The sequence below is a fragment of the Schistocerca nitens genome, chromosome 8 (assembly GCF_023898315.1).
Source record: "Schistocerca nitens isolate TAMUIC-IGC-003100 chromosome 8, iqSchNite1.1, whole genome shotgun sequence".
In the NCBI taxonomy this organism is placed as follows: Eukaryota; Metazoa; Arthropoda; class Insecta; order Orthoptera; family Acrididae; genus Schistocerca; species Schistocerca nitens.
The window spans coordinates 336,743,923-336,757,156 of record NC_064621.1 but is presented as its reverse complement, the minus strand read 5'-3'; positions in this window follow the sequence as shown (position 1 = coordinate 336,757,156).

Here is a 13,234-nt window from a genome sequence, read left to right as displayed (position 1 = left end):
AATGGGTGGTCTAGAATATTGATGCGGCCCTACTCTCATGTCCGAGTCCAGGATGGCGATCCAACGGAGCGACCAGGATATATTAGTGCAGCTCTACGATCTCAGAATCTGAGATGAAATACGTGAGATACTGGTGGAGCCTTACCATGGTGTCAAAATCCAACATGGCTGACCAGGAATACTGTTGCAGTTCTGTGACATCAGAAACCATGATCTAGGAGAGAGGCAAGTAAGTTGTCTGCTGGAAAGTGCCCAGTCCTGTAGAGACTTGTAGGGCTACTTACAGCGGCAAGTCCACTTGTTCTATACGTGGAATTCCATCCTGACACTCATAAGTTAAACAATTTCCCCTGACCTCCGTTTAAATAACTGCCGCTATAAGTTCAAAATGGCCAACACATGTATCACACAGTGTCAGGTTATTTTAGTTCAATAACTAGGATCCCACGTTTTCCCCGGGTCCACTTGTGCTATGCTTATACAATCTCTGTCCCCCCGTCCTTTTGCTCTAACATTGCTGTTTAAACAGTTCCCTCTGCACGCCAGGTACCATAAGTTCAGAATGGTGAGAGATTCGTCTTACCCCCAGTTTAAAAAGATGTTGAGTTTGCTATTTGCCAAAACTATGGAGCAATTGTTAGATCTTTAAAACCGCATGGCCCACTAACGCAGCTACTATGTTGTCGCTATCATATTTAGGAGGAATAATATAACTGCGTCTATATTTAAACAGGGAGGGCCTTGATTACTGTGCGCTACTATCCAAGGGCAACTATGCAAGGGCAACAGTCTGGATGATTGACTCATCTGGCCTTGTAACAATAACCAAAACGGCCTTGCTGTGCTGGTACTGCGAACGGCTGAAAGCAAGGGGAAACTACAGCCGTAATTTTTCCCGAGGACATGCAGCTTTAGTGTATGATTAAATGATGATGGCGTCCTCTTGGGTAAAATATTCCGGAGGTAAAATAGTCCCCCATTCGGAACTCCGGGCTGGGACTACTCAAGAGGATGTCGTTATCAAGAGAAAGAAAACTGGCGTTCTACGGATCGGAGCGTGGAATGTCAGATCCCTTAATCGGGCAGGTAGGTTAGAAAATTTAAAAAGGGAAATGGATAGGTTGAAGTTAGATATAGTGGGAATTAGTGAAGTTCGGTGGCAGGAGGAACAAGACTTCTGGTCAGGTGACTACAGGGTTATAAACACAAAATCAAATAAAGGTAATGCAGGAGTAGGTTTAATAATGAATAGGAAAATAGAAATGCGGGTAAGCTACTACAAACAGCATAGTGAACGCATTATTGTGGCCAAGATAGATACGAAGCCTACACCTACTACAGTATTACAAATTTATATGCCAACTAGCTCTGCAGATGACGAAGAAATTGAAGAAATGTATGATGAAATAAAAGAAATTATTCAGATTGTGAAGGGAGACGAAAATTTAATAGTCATGGGTGACTGGAATTCGAGTGTACGAAACGGGAGAGAAGGAAACATAGTAGGTGAATATGGATTGGGGCTAAGAAATGAAAGAGGAAGCCGCCTGGTAGAATTTTGCACAGAGCACAACATAATCATAGCTAACACTTGGTTTAAGAATCATGAAAGAATGTTGGATACATGGAAGAACCCTAGAGATACTAAAAGGTATCAGATAGATTATATAATGGTAAGACAGAGATTTAGGAACCAGGATTTAAATTGTAAGACATTTCCAGGGGCAGATGTGGACTCTGACCACAATCTATTGGTTATGACCTGTAGATTAAAACTGAAGAAACTGCAAAAGTGTGGGAATTTAAGGAGATGGGACCTGGATAAACTGAAAGAACCAGAGGTTGTACAGCGTTTCAGGGAGAGCATAAGGGAACAATTGACAGGAATGGGGGAAAGAACTACAGTAGAAGAAGAATGGGTAGCTTTGAGGGATGAAGTAGCGAAGGCAGCAGAGGATCAAGTAGGTAAAAAGACGAGGGCTAGTAGAAATCCTTGGGTAACAGAAGAAATATTGAATTTAATTGATGAAAGGAGAAAATATAAAAATGCAGTAAATGAAGCAGGCAAAAAGGAATACAAACGTCTCAAAAATGAGATCGACAGGAAGTGCAAAATGGCTAAGCAGGGATGGCTAGAGTACAAATGTAAGGATGTAGAGGCCTATCTCACTAGGGGTAAGATAGATACTGCCTACAGGAAAATTAAAGAGACCTTTGGAGATAAGAGAACCACTTGTATGAATATCTAGAGCTCAGATGGAAACCCAGTTCTAAGCAAAGAAGGGAAAGCAGAAAGGTGGAAGGAGTATATAGAAGGTCTATACAAGGGCGATGTACTTGAGGACAATATTATGGAAATGGAAGAGGATGTAGATGAAGATGAAATGGGAGATATGATACTGCGTAAAGAGTTTGACAGAGCACTGAAAGACCTGAGTAGAAACAAGGCCCCCGGAGTAGACAACATTCCATTGGAACTACTGACGGGAGAGCCAGTCTTGACAAAACTCTACCATCTGGTGAGCAAGATGTATGAAACAGGCGAAATACCCTCAGACTTCAAGAAGAAACTAATAATTCCAATCCCAAAGAAAGCAGGTGTTGACAGATGTGAAAATTACCGAACTATCAGTTTAATAAGTCACAGCTGCAAAATACTAACACGAATACTTTACAGACGAATGGAAAAACTAGTAGAAGCCAACCTCGGGGAAGATCAGTTTGGATTCCGTAGAAACACTGGAACAGGTGAGGCAATACTGACCTTACGACTTATCTTAGAAGAAAGATTAAGGAAAGGCAAACCTACGTTTCTAGCATTTGTAGACTTAGAGAAAGCTTTTGACAGTGTCGGCTGGAATACTCTCTTTCAAATTCTAAAGGTGGCAGGGGTAAAATACAGGGAGCGAAAGGCTATTTACAATTTGTACAGAAACCAGATGGCAGTTATAAGAGTCGAGGGACATGAAAGGGAAGCAGTGGTTGGGAAGGGCGTAAGACAGGGTTGTAGCCTCTCCCCGATGTTGTTCAATCTGTATATTGAGCAAGCAGTAAAGGAAACAAAAGAAAAATTTGGAGTAGGTATTAAAATTCATGGAGAAGAAATAAAAACTTTGAGGTTCGCCGATGACATTGTAATTCTGTCAGAGACAGCAAAGGACTTGGAAGAGCAGTTGAATGGAATGGACAGTGTCTTGAAAGGAGGATATAAGATGAACATCAACAAAAGCAAAACAAGGATAATGGAATGTAGTCTAATTAAGTCGGGTGATGCTGAGGGAATTAGATTAGGAAATGAGACACTTAAAGTAGTAAAGGAGTTTTGCTATTTGGGGAGCAAAATAACTGATGATGGTCGAAGTAGAGAGGATATAAAATGTAGACTGGCAATGGCAAGGAAAGCGTTTCTGAAGAAGAGAAATTTGTTAACATCGAGTATAGATTTAGATGTCAGGAAGTCGTTTCTGAAAGTATTTGTATGGAGTGTAGCCATGTATGGAAGTGAAACGTGGACGATAAATAGTTTGGACAAGAAGAGAATAGAAGCTTTCGAAATGTGGTGCTACAGAAGAATGCTGAAGATTGGATGGGTAGATCACATAACTAATGAGGAAGTATTGAATAGGATTGGGGAGAAGATAAGTTTGTGGCACAACTTGACCAGAAGAAGGGATCGGTTGGTAGGACATGTTCTGAGGCATCAAGGGATCACCAGTTTAGTATTGGAGGGCAGCGTGGAGGGTAAAAATCGTAGAGGGAGACCAAGAGATGAATACACTAAGCAGATTCAGAAGGATGTAGGTTGCAGTAGGTACTGGGAGATGAAAAATCTTGCACAGGATAGAGTAGCATGGAGAGCTGCATCAAACCAGTCTCAGGATTGAAGACCACAACAACAACAACAACTATCCAAAAACACTTGCTGGGCCGTACGCCGCCATCAGTTGCACCCACTGCTGCCCATTTTCAAAAGACTACACGATTTTAAACTTAAACGTACCCTAATTTACAACAGGACTGCGTCCTGTTGCGGTAGAGGAACGTAATCTAACAGTTGCGACATTCCATAGCTGGATCAGTCTACATGGTTCTCTGCAGACTGCTATTCAGTTTCAACCGATACACATTTGGTACAAAACTGAACAAGGTTACTCAATGGTCTCAGCAACCCCTTACTGTGTGATGACATACTCCAGCGCAATTTCCGATCTTTGTTGCAGTCCAGTTAACAAGTTTTTTTTATAGATAAAACCTGAATCCGATTCGATGAAAGTTATATACCACCTATGATAGATGTCTGTATTATTCCTCAACTACCGTCACTCTTTAATTTATGTGTACAGAATGGACAGCACAAGTGAAAATCTGAAGGTTATATATTTTACATGGAATACGGCAATGCCGGCCGCGGTGGTCTCGTGGTTCTAGGCGCGCAGTCCGGAGCCGTGTGACTGCTACGGTCGCAGGTTCGAATCCTGCCTCGGGCATGGATGTGTGTGATGTCCTTAGGTTAGTTAGGTTTAAGTAGTTCTAAGTTCTAGGGGACTGATAACCACAGCAGTTGAGTCCCATAGTGCTCAGAGCCATTTTGAATACGGCAATGATTCTGCGAGACGCAAGCTACTGGTATATTTCTGGAGATACAAGGCATGAATTAGTTCACGAAGTTCACGTAAATTGTCATCCACTTTAGAATGCATCATACTAGCGTCTTCCTTTACTGTTCAGGTCATTTTCTGGGAAACATTCCAATGTATCTAAGTACTTCATCCATTACTTCCGTTACTCCCAGTTACAGTTATTCCACCAGTTACAAATGAAATGTAAGCAAAGTGAACTCCATGACAGAAATAAAGATGTGCACGACAGAAATGCTTGTAGTCAACATCATGCTGGAAGGGATCTAAGTCTTCCCTACGCTTTTCCCATACTTCATGAAATGAACGGACGATTCAAGTTAGCCGCCATACAACAATCGAATTGTCGTTAAATTTAGGTATTACACCAGTGATGAAACCCATTAAACGAAAGCAAACTCGACATAAATACGGGGTGTTCAAAAAGTCTCTCTGCAGTACCGTATGCCGCAGGGAATATCCCGAAATGTAACGCAGTGAATACAAGTTATTAATTTATTGAATATACATTTTACTTAAAGATTTTCACATTAAATTATGTTGAATACGCAATTCAATTCGTCTAATCATGATTCCAAACACAAGGTGTAACATTTCTTCTGTAACAGAAGCAGTGAAAGTGGATATTGCAGTTTTCATTTCATCGATAGATTTTGGACGCTTTTTATAGACAGTTGCTTTCGCTGCTCCACAGAAGAAAAAGTCATGTGGTGTTATGTCAGGTGATCGTGGAGGCGAAAGTCCCTGCGAAATTATGCGATCACCAAAAAATTTTGCAAATAGTGACATTGAAACGCGAGCTGTATTCGCGGTTGCACCATCTTGTTGAAAATAAACTTTCAGTGTTTCACTTAACACAAGTTCTCCTATGAATGGGTACAGAATACCACTGCAGTATCATTGTGCGTTTATTGTTTCGATGAAAAATATGGAACCCACAATCCGACGACTAGAAATTGCAATCCAAACTCCTATTGTCACAGAATGTAGTGGTTCCTCAATTATACACAATGGATTTGCAGTACTCCACATACGAGAATTTTGCTAGTTCATGTACCCGGATATATGAAACCACGCCTCATCAGTGAAAAACTTTTCGTTAAGAATATCCCTTTCATTTTGTTGAACGAAATTTTTGAACCATTAACAATAATGCAATCGCTTGCCATGATCAGTAGTATTTTTCAGTTCTTGCACGACTGTCACTTTGTATGGGAAAGTTCTAATTTTTTCCTTACAGCTGTTTGGGCCGTTCCGACACTAACATCGATTACCTGGACAAGTTTTCTTACTGACTTGTTCGGGCTCATGGACGTTTTATCGGAAATATCGAGTAGTTTATCCTCAGACAAAACGCTAGGACGACCACTTCATCTGTCACTGAACCCGTACTTGGAAATTAGTTAATCAAATCTCGCACAGTATCGCGATATGGGAGTGTTGTCTCCGGGAAAACTGAATTAAATGTTTGACGAACTGAAACTGTATTTACCGCCAGCTTTGAACACTTGTTCGACTAAAAACACACGTTTTTCAATGGTTAGCATTTTAACAGTGACATAAACGAAACAAACGAACAAAGGAACTAAACTTAAACGTTCACGTCAACACGTAACGACACGCACCAACGATACTACTGACGCTGGCTGAGATATACGAAACAGTGAAATGTTGGGAGAGTCCACTTCAAGGGAAGTAATCCAGGCAGGCGAACAATCATACGGCACGCACGGCTAACAATCATACGGCACTGCGGAGAGACTTTTTGAACACCCAGTGGATGTGTGCAGGACTGTAGCGTTTGATATCGAAACTTAAACAGTATGATGCTCTAGCGTCGGGGAGGAAAAAAAGAAAGAGCTGGAACAGACCACTAGCAGAGTTCGATCTCTCACAGTGGGTCCCATGACGAATTCAGTAAGGTGGTAACAGCAGGTTCATGCAATAGATTGCAATAGGCTCTCAGCTAAATGTAATAATAGAGATATAAACATGGGTTTGCCACCAGCTGTATCACACCACCCACTAACACGTTTAATGGGCGCTTGAATTATTTTTCGACTAACACTGATTTTCCAACCACCCTTCCTGCAAACAGAATGTGATCTAATGTCTGGACTAGCACTGAATTTTAAATGAATCCTCAAGTGAATTATAAGTGTTTCATATTGAACTTATAACATTTCCAGATTTCTGCCCGCGACTCAACCCTAGCATCCAGATGTACCAACCGTTAAGAATATGCTGGAGCCTCACACACAGCTGTTTCGAGACAAGCTCAGTGAAGCACACTATGTGCAGCACATGAAAGCACAGAGTTTTATTTGTGAGTTCCAACGAGCTTCTAATTACTATAAGCGACTTGTATTTTTACATACTGCGTGCATTTTAGTCCAAATTTGTAAATTTCTTACATATTTGTGTATGTAGTAGGCACAGTTCCTTGTTTAAATTACTGTCTAGTCTATAGTTCGGTCGTCTTTAGTATGGATAGGGACTGTGATAGCCGCGTTCAGATCCGAGATGAGTTGGTGACCCTTCGCTCACAGCTGGCTTTGGTCACGCAGTTTGATGCTGTTGCCAATGGGCATCGCTGTCGGTGGACTGAACATGGGGGTACAGCAAACGTCCACCACATCCCTCATGTCCCCCATCGGTCCACTACAGCGACCGCCCTGTTTACTGACCACATTCGGGGTGACGCCTCACTCATTTCGAGTGGGAGGTTGTTTCTAGTTGTGGCAGACAGCAAAACAGCAAAAGACTTTCCAGGGGCCAATCGTAAGGCCTTCCCGGTTCGCCAGCCGGAGTGGCCGAGCGGTTCTAGGCGTTACAGTCTGGAACCGCGCGACCAATACGGTCGCAGGTTCGAATCCTGTCTCGGGCATGGATGTGTGTGATGTACTTAGGTTAGTTAGGTTTAAGTAGTTCTAAATTCTAGGGGACTGATGACCTCCGCTGTTAAGTCCCATAGTGCTCAGAGCTATTTGAACCATTTGAACCTCCCCGGTTAGTTTGGTGAAGAGGTTTTAAGCGCTACCTGTGGCTGACAAAGATCATGAGCCAGATGCAGTCGAAATCCAGTCTGCACTCTAGGTGCCTACTGGTTAAGTCATTCCAGATGTGGAACGAGTGCTTCCGAAGCCAACAACATCACAGGGTGTAGCCAGCTGCAGATGAAGGCCCATAGCAGTACAAATGATGGGTATTGCTTTGGATCAGACGAGATTATCTCTGGTTTTGTGCAGATAGCAAAAGTGGTAAGGACGGGCACTGTTCAATATGCCCTAGACATGTATGTTCCGAGTAAGTTTTTTAAGGGATGGGAAAGATCCACCATGGTTTAATAGCCGTGTTAGAAAAGCGCTATGTAAACAAAGAGCACTTCATCTCAGATTCAAGGGATGTAAAAACCTAGCTGACAAACAAAAGCTGAACGAAGCGAAAATGGGCGTAAGGAGAGCAATGAGAGAAGCGTTCAATGATTTTGAAAGTAAGACGTTGTCAACCGACCTGAGTAAATAGCCTAAGAGATTTTGATCGTATGTAAAATCAGTAAGTGGGTCAAAATCATGTATTGATTCTCTCAGCGACCACACCGGCACGGAACCGAAGACAACAGGGAGAAGGCCGAAATACTGAATTCAGTCTTCCGAAGTTGTTTCACTGCGGAAAATCGTAACACTGTCCTTCCTTTCAATCGTCGTGCGAACGTCGAAATGGCAGATACTGAGATAACCCATCGCGGAATTGAAAAGCAGCTACAATCGCTTAGTAGTGGAAAGGTTTCAGGATCGAATGAGACACTTATAAGATTCTATAAAGATTATGCGAAAGAACTTGCTCCCCTTCTAGCAGTAATGTATCGTAGATCGCTTGAGCAACGAAAGGTACCTAACGATTGGAAAAAAGCGTAGGTCATTCCCGTTTCTAAGAAAGGCCGTAAGACAGATCCACACAATTATAAACCTATATTGTTGACGTCAATCTGTTGTAGAATTATGGAACATGTTCTATGCTCAAGAATTATGACGTTCTTGAAAAATGAGCAGCTCATCTATAAAAATCAACATGGATTCCGCAAACAGAGATCCTGCGAAACTCAGCTCGCTCTGTTCCTCCATGAGATCCACAGCGCAATGGACAACGGCGCTCAGGCGGATGCCGTTTTCCTTGTTTTCAGTAAGGGATTCAAGACTCTCTTGCAGATAGAACTCAGCACGTCGCTCTTAACCGGAACTAAATCGACAAATGTGAACGTAATATCCGGAGTACCACAGGAAAGTGTGATAGGACCGTTGCTGTTAAAAATATATATAAATGACTTAGTAGAAAGCGTCGGATGCTTTTTAAGGCTATTCGCAGATGATGCAAAGTAGCAACGCCAGAAGATAGTAAGAATTTACAGAACTACCTGCAGAGAATACACTGGCAGTTGACCGTAAACGTAAATAAATGTAACATATTGCGATTACATAGGAAAAAAATCCACTATTGTACAGCTACACTATTGATGTCAAACAGCTGGGGACAGCGTCTGCCGTAAAATATCTAGGCGTAACTATCCAGAGTGTCCTTAAGTGGAATGAGCATATAAAACAGACAGTGGGAAAAGCAGACACAAGACTCAGATTCGTCGGAAGAATCTTAAGGAAATGTAGCTCACCCACGAAAGAAGTGGCTTATAACGCGCTTGTTCGACCGATTCTTGAGTATTGTTCATCTATCTGGGATCCCTATCAGGTAGGACTGATAGAGAAGATAGAGAAGATCCAACGAAGAGCGGCGCGTTTCGTCACGGGATCGTTTAGCTGGCGAGAGATGCTAAACAAACTTCACTGGCAGACGTTACAAGAGAGACTTGTGCATCACGAAGAGATTTACTATTGAAATTTCGGGGCAGCACTTTTCAGGAGGAGTCAGACAGCATATTGTTTCCCCATACATACGACGGGGGACCCTAAAGAAACCGGATTGTTGCCATAAAAAATTTATTGATGAACCTTTTTACAAAATTACTTCAGTCACCTTCAAAATACTCTCCATTACATGCGATGCACTTGTCAAGTCTCTTTTTCCCACTGTTGGAAGCATGTTTGGAACTCTTCAAGTTTGATATTGTCCAGTGCCCTTTGCAAAGCTGTTTTTACCGCCTCCACATCGTCATAACGCTCCCCTTTTAGCGTTTTTTTCATTCGTTGGAATAGGAAAAAGTCGCACGGGGCTAGGTCCGGCGAATACGGAGCGTGGGGAACGACAGACCACCTCTGAGATGCCAAACAGTGGGTCACTCGTAAGGCCGTGTGTGCTGGAGCGTTGTCGTGATGCAGAAATCAGTCACCTGATCGCCAAAGTTCCGGGCGTTTCCTCCTCACATCCTCTCGCAGGCACCTTAAAACATCCAAGTACAATTGCTGGTTAACAGTCTGACCAGGGGGTACGAATTCCCGATGCACAATTCCACGAACATCAAAAAAGACAAAGATCATCGTCTTCACATTTGACCTCACTTGCCTTGCTTTTTTTGGTCTGGGAGCGTTGGGAGTCCTCCATTGGCCTGACGCTTGCTTGGTTTCTGGGTCATACCCGTAACACCAACTCTCATCCCCTGTAATGACTTTGTTCAAGAAATTTGGATCACGTGCAATTTCTGTTTTCAAGTCCTGACACACATTCATGCGGATGGTTTTTTGCTCCTGTGTGAGAAGGCGCGGAACAAATTTAGCAGCAACACGTCTCACGTGCAAATCAAAATCCGCTGGCACGAGCTCCAACTGATTCCTGTCGCTGCTGAAATTTAGTCGATCGTTTGGCGACAATCCTCGTTGATCTTTTGGCAGACCTTTTCAATGTTCTCCTTACTTCACGATGTTGAGGGCGTCCAGAACAAGCTTGGTCTTCAACACACATCTCACCACGTTTAGAGTCCAAACGAGTCGAAAACCTGTGTGCGGCTCATAGCGTCCTCCTGGAAAGCTTCCTGAAGCATTTGGTGTGTCTCCGTTGCAGTTTTTTTATGCAGGAAACAAAATTTCACACACACTCTTTGTTCTTTAAAGTTGCCATAAGGACTTCGCAGAGGTAACCCGCCAACACACAGAGAAACACAATACCACACTTGCATGTTCAGCTCTACACTGGCGCCGTCTGCACAGCTGTTTCATGAAGGTCTATACTAACACCATCTAGCGTGAGTAGCCTGCACTACGTCTACGAGTGGCAGCGCCCTCGGAGTCCGGTTTCTTTTGGGTTAACCCTCGTACATCTCGCGTGTTGACCACGAGGAAAAAATTCGAGAAATTAGTGCCATTACAGAGGCTTACCGACAATCGTTCTTCCCACTTACTATTCGCGAGTGGAACAGGGTTGGAGGGATCAGATAGTGGTACCGAAAGTACCCTCCGCCACACACCATTAGGTGGCTTGCGGAGTATGATATAGATGCAGATGTTCATGTAGATGTTTAGGCGGGGACAATAACCTCCACAGGGCACTTGGCGCCTACCGCGACATCACGGCGCTGGCGGCAGCCTGCCCCTTCCGAGGCGCCCTTGTCGCTGTCGATTTTGATCGCACCTGTGATCGTACTGACGACGATTTCCTTCCCGCCATGCTTGAACACATGGGCGTTTCAGAGGCGTCGGCAATGGCGATCCTACGTTTAATCCATGGGGCGCTCGCGGACTATGGTCAAGGGCCACCAGACCGAATACGTCACTCTTGGGGTGTCCTTAAGCAGGAGTCATATTCGCGGCGGCCCTCGAACCCGCACTACACGGCCTTTACCAACGACTGGAAGGCACCTGCATATGAGACGTGACCTTCCGATGTGATGCTTTCGCTGACGACATGGTTCTCTTGGCGAGATCGGGCGACGAAATCCAAACGACGTTTCAGTGATTGTGTCGCTACGGCTTGCCATCAGGTAGCGTCATCAACATACGGAAGACAACGGATATGGATGTCGGAAGAGGCCTTCTCCGCCCGACAGCGATCTCCTTTCAGAAGGTTCCCAGACTGACCTCACTGGGAGTGCAGCTCCCCAGTATAGTTCGCCTAACTGCGACAGCCACATATCGCCGGCTACTACAATGGACATGTGCGCTGCTCCGTGACAGCAAATTCCGCAACATTGATATGATTCTCCGGATGCGTTACAATAACACCGACGTAGTGTCCATACTTAATTATTTTCCACACATTCTTCCCCTGTCACTATGGCCCATAGTTTACAGGTGGCTTATGAACATTTTGTGAGTGCAGGTCACATATTCGAAGTCCGCTACACTACTTTAATGATATCTCCGCTGGCGGGAGGCCTGGGTTCACTCATGTCCACCTACGGACGACACGATTCGCGCAGACGCTGGCCGGCACAAGACTGATAGGGACGCTGCTTCAGATCGTTGCGCTCTGAGATCTTCGACCACCGGTCGCCGTGGGACACATAGCTCCGTCACTCGCCCACATCCGAGATTTTCTGGTCGGACTGAGCTGCATGATAGAGGATCTACTGGCGACGAGGGCGCCGAGTACAAGAAACTATTTGCTACGGTCGCAGGTTCGAATCCTGCCTCGGGCATGGATGTGTGTTCTGTCCTTAGGTTAGTTAGGTTTAAGTAGTTCTGAGTTCTAGGGGACTGATGACATCAGCTGTTAAGTCCCATAGTGGTCAGAGCCATTTGAACCAAGAAACTATTACCGTATCTATCAAGCACGACAACCCCTCAACAACGTCGAACAGCTCCACCAGACAATACGCCGGACCAGGGTGTAGCACGGTGATGCATGGTGAACAGCAGATTAGCCACAAGTCAGCGCCTCCAATCCATCCATCTTACGGACGACTCTTTGTGCCCGCACTGCGCAGTCGTCGATTCATACACACACCACTTGACAAGTGCTGCGACGGGCGGCTGCAGAGATCTTATACAACCCATGCTGGCGCTCCTGTTGCGGCAATAAGCAGAGTATCACGCCGGACGAACTCCTACAACCAGATACTGTTTACTTTCCCACCGCCAGAACGAACGCCGTCAACTGGCTGAAGATCATGGTGCTGTACTACATTTTTCAAGCTGTGCCTGAAAGCGCTCTCGACTTGCGATTCCACCTGATGACTAGTCACAAGGCGTTCTGCAGCCATGGATTGTATCGGACACGGCTACGAATTATTTAGTCGCATTATTCGAAGATCCTCCTGTCCACTGGGGCATTCCGAGTACTAGAAGACACACTTGAAGACGATTCACGGAATATGAATAATCCTCAGAGGAAACGGTTAAGAGGGAGTCCCCTCTCCACCAATTTGCGCGAAGACGGCTCGGAAGCTTCTGGCGGCAATAGCAGGATCCGACTAAAACAAAATAACTAAATAAATTTGATCAAATAAAGTTCTCTTGATCCTGTAAGACCCCTTTCCTTCCTTTCCTTCCTTGGCACTGAGAGGGTGGGAATGGGGCATTCTGGTCAGTCCTCGGAATGTGACCCCTGCTCGCGTTGCCCCCGACCCTTCTCTCGGGCTTATAAAAGAAAAGAAAAAAAGAGTAGCGTCTTTGATTAGTAATCAAAACGTCCTCGATCCAGTGTTCGAAACC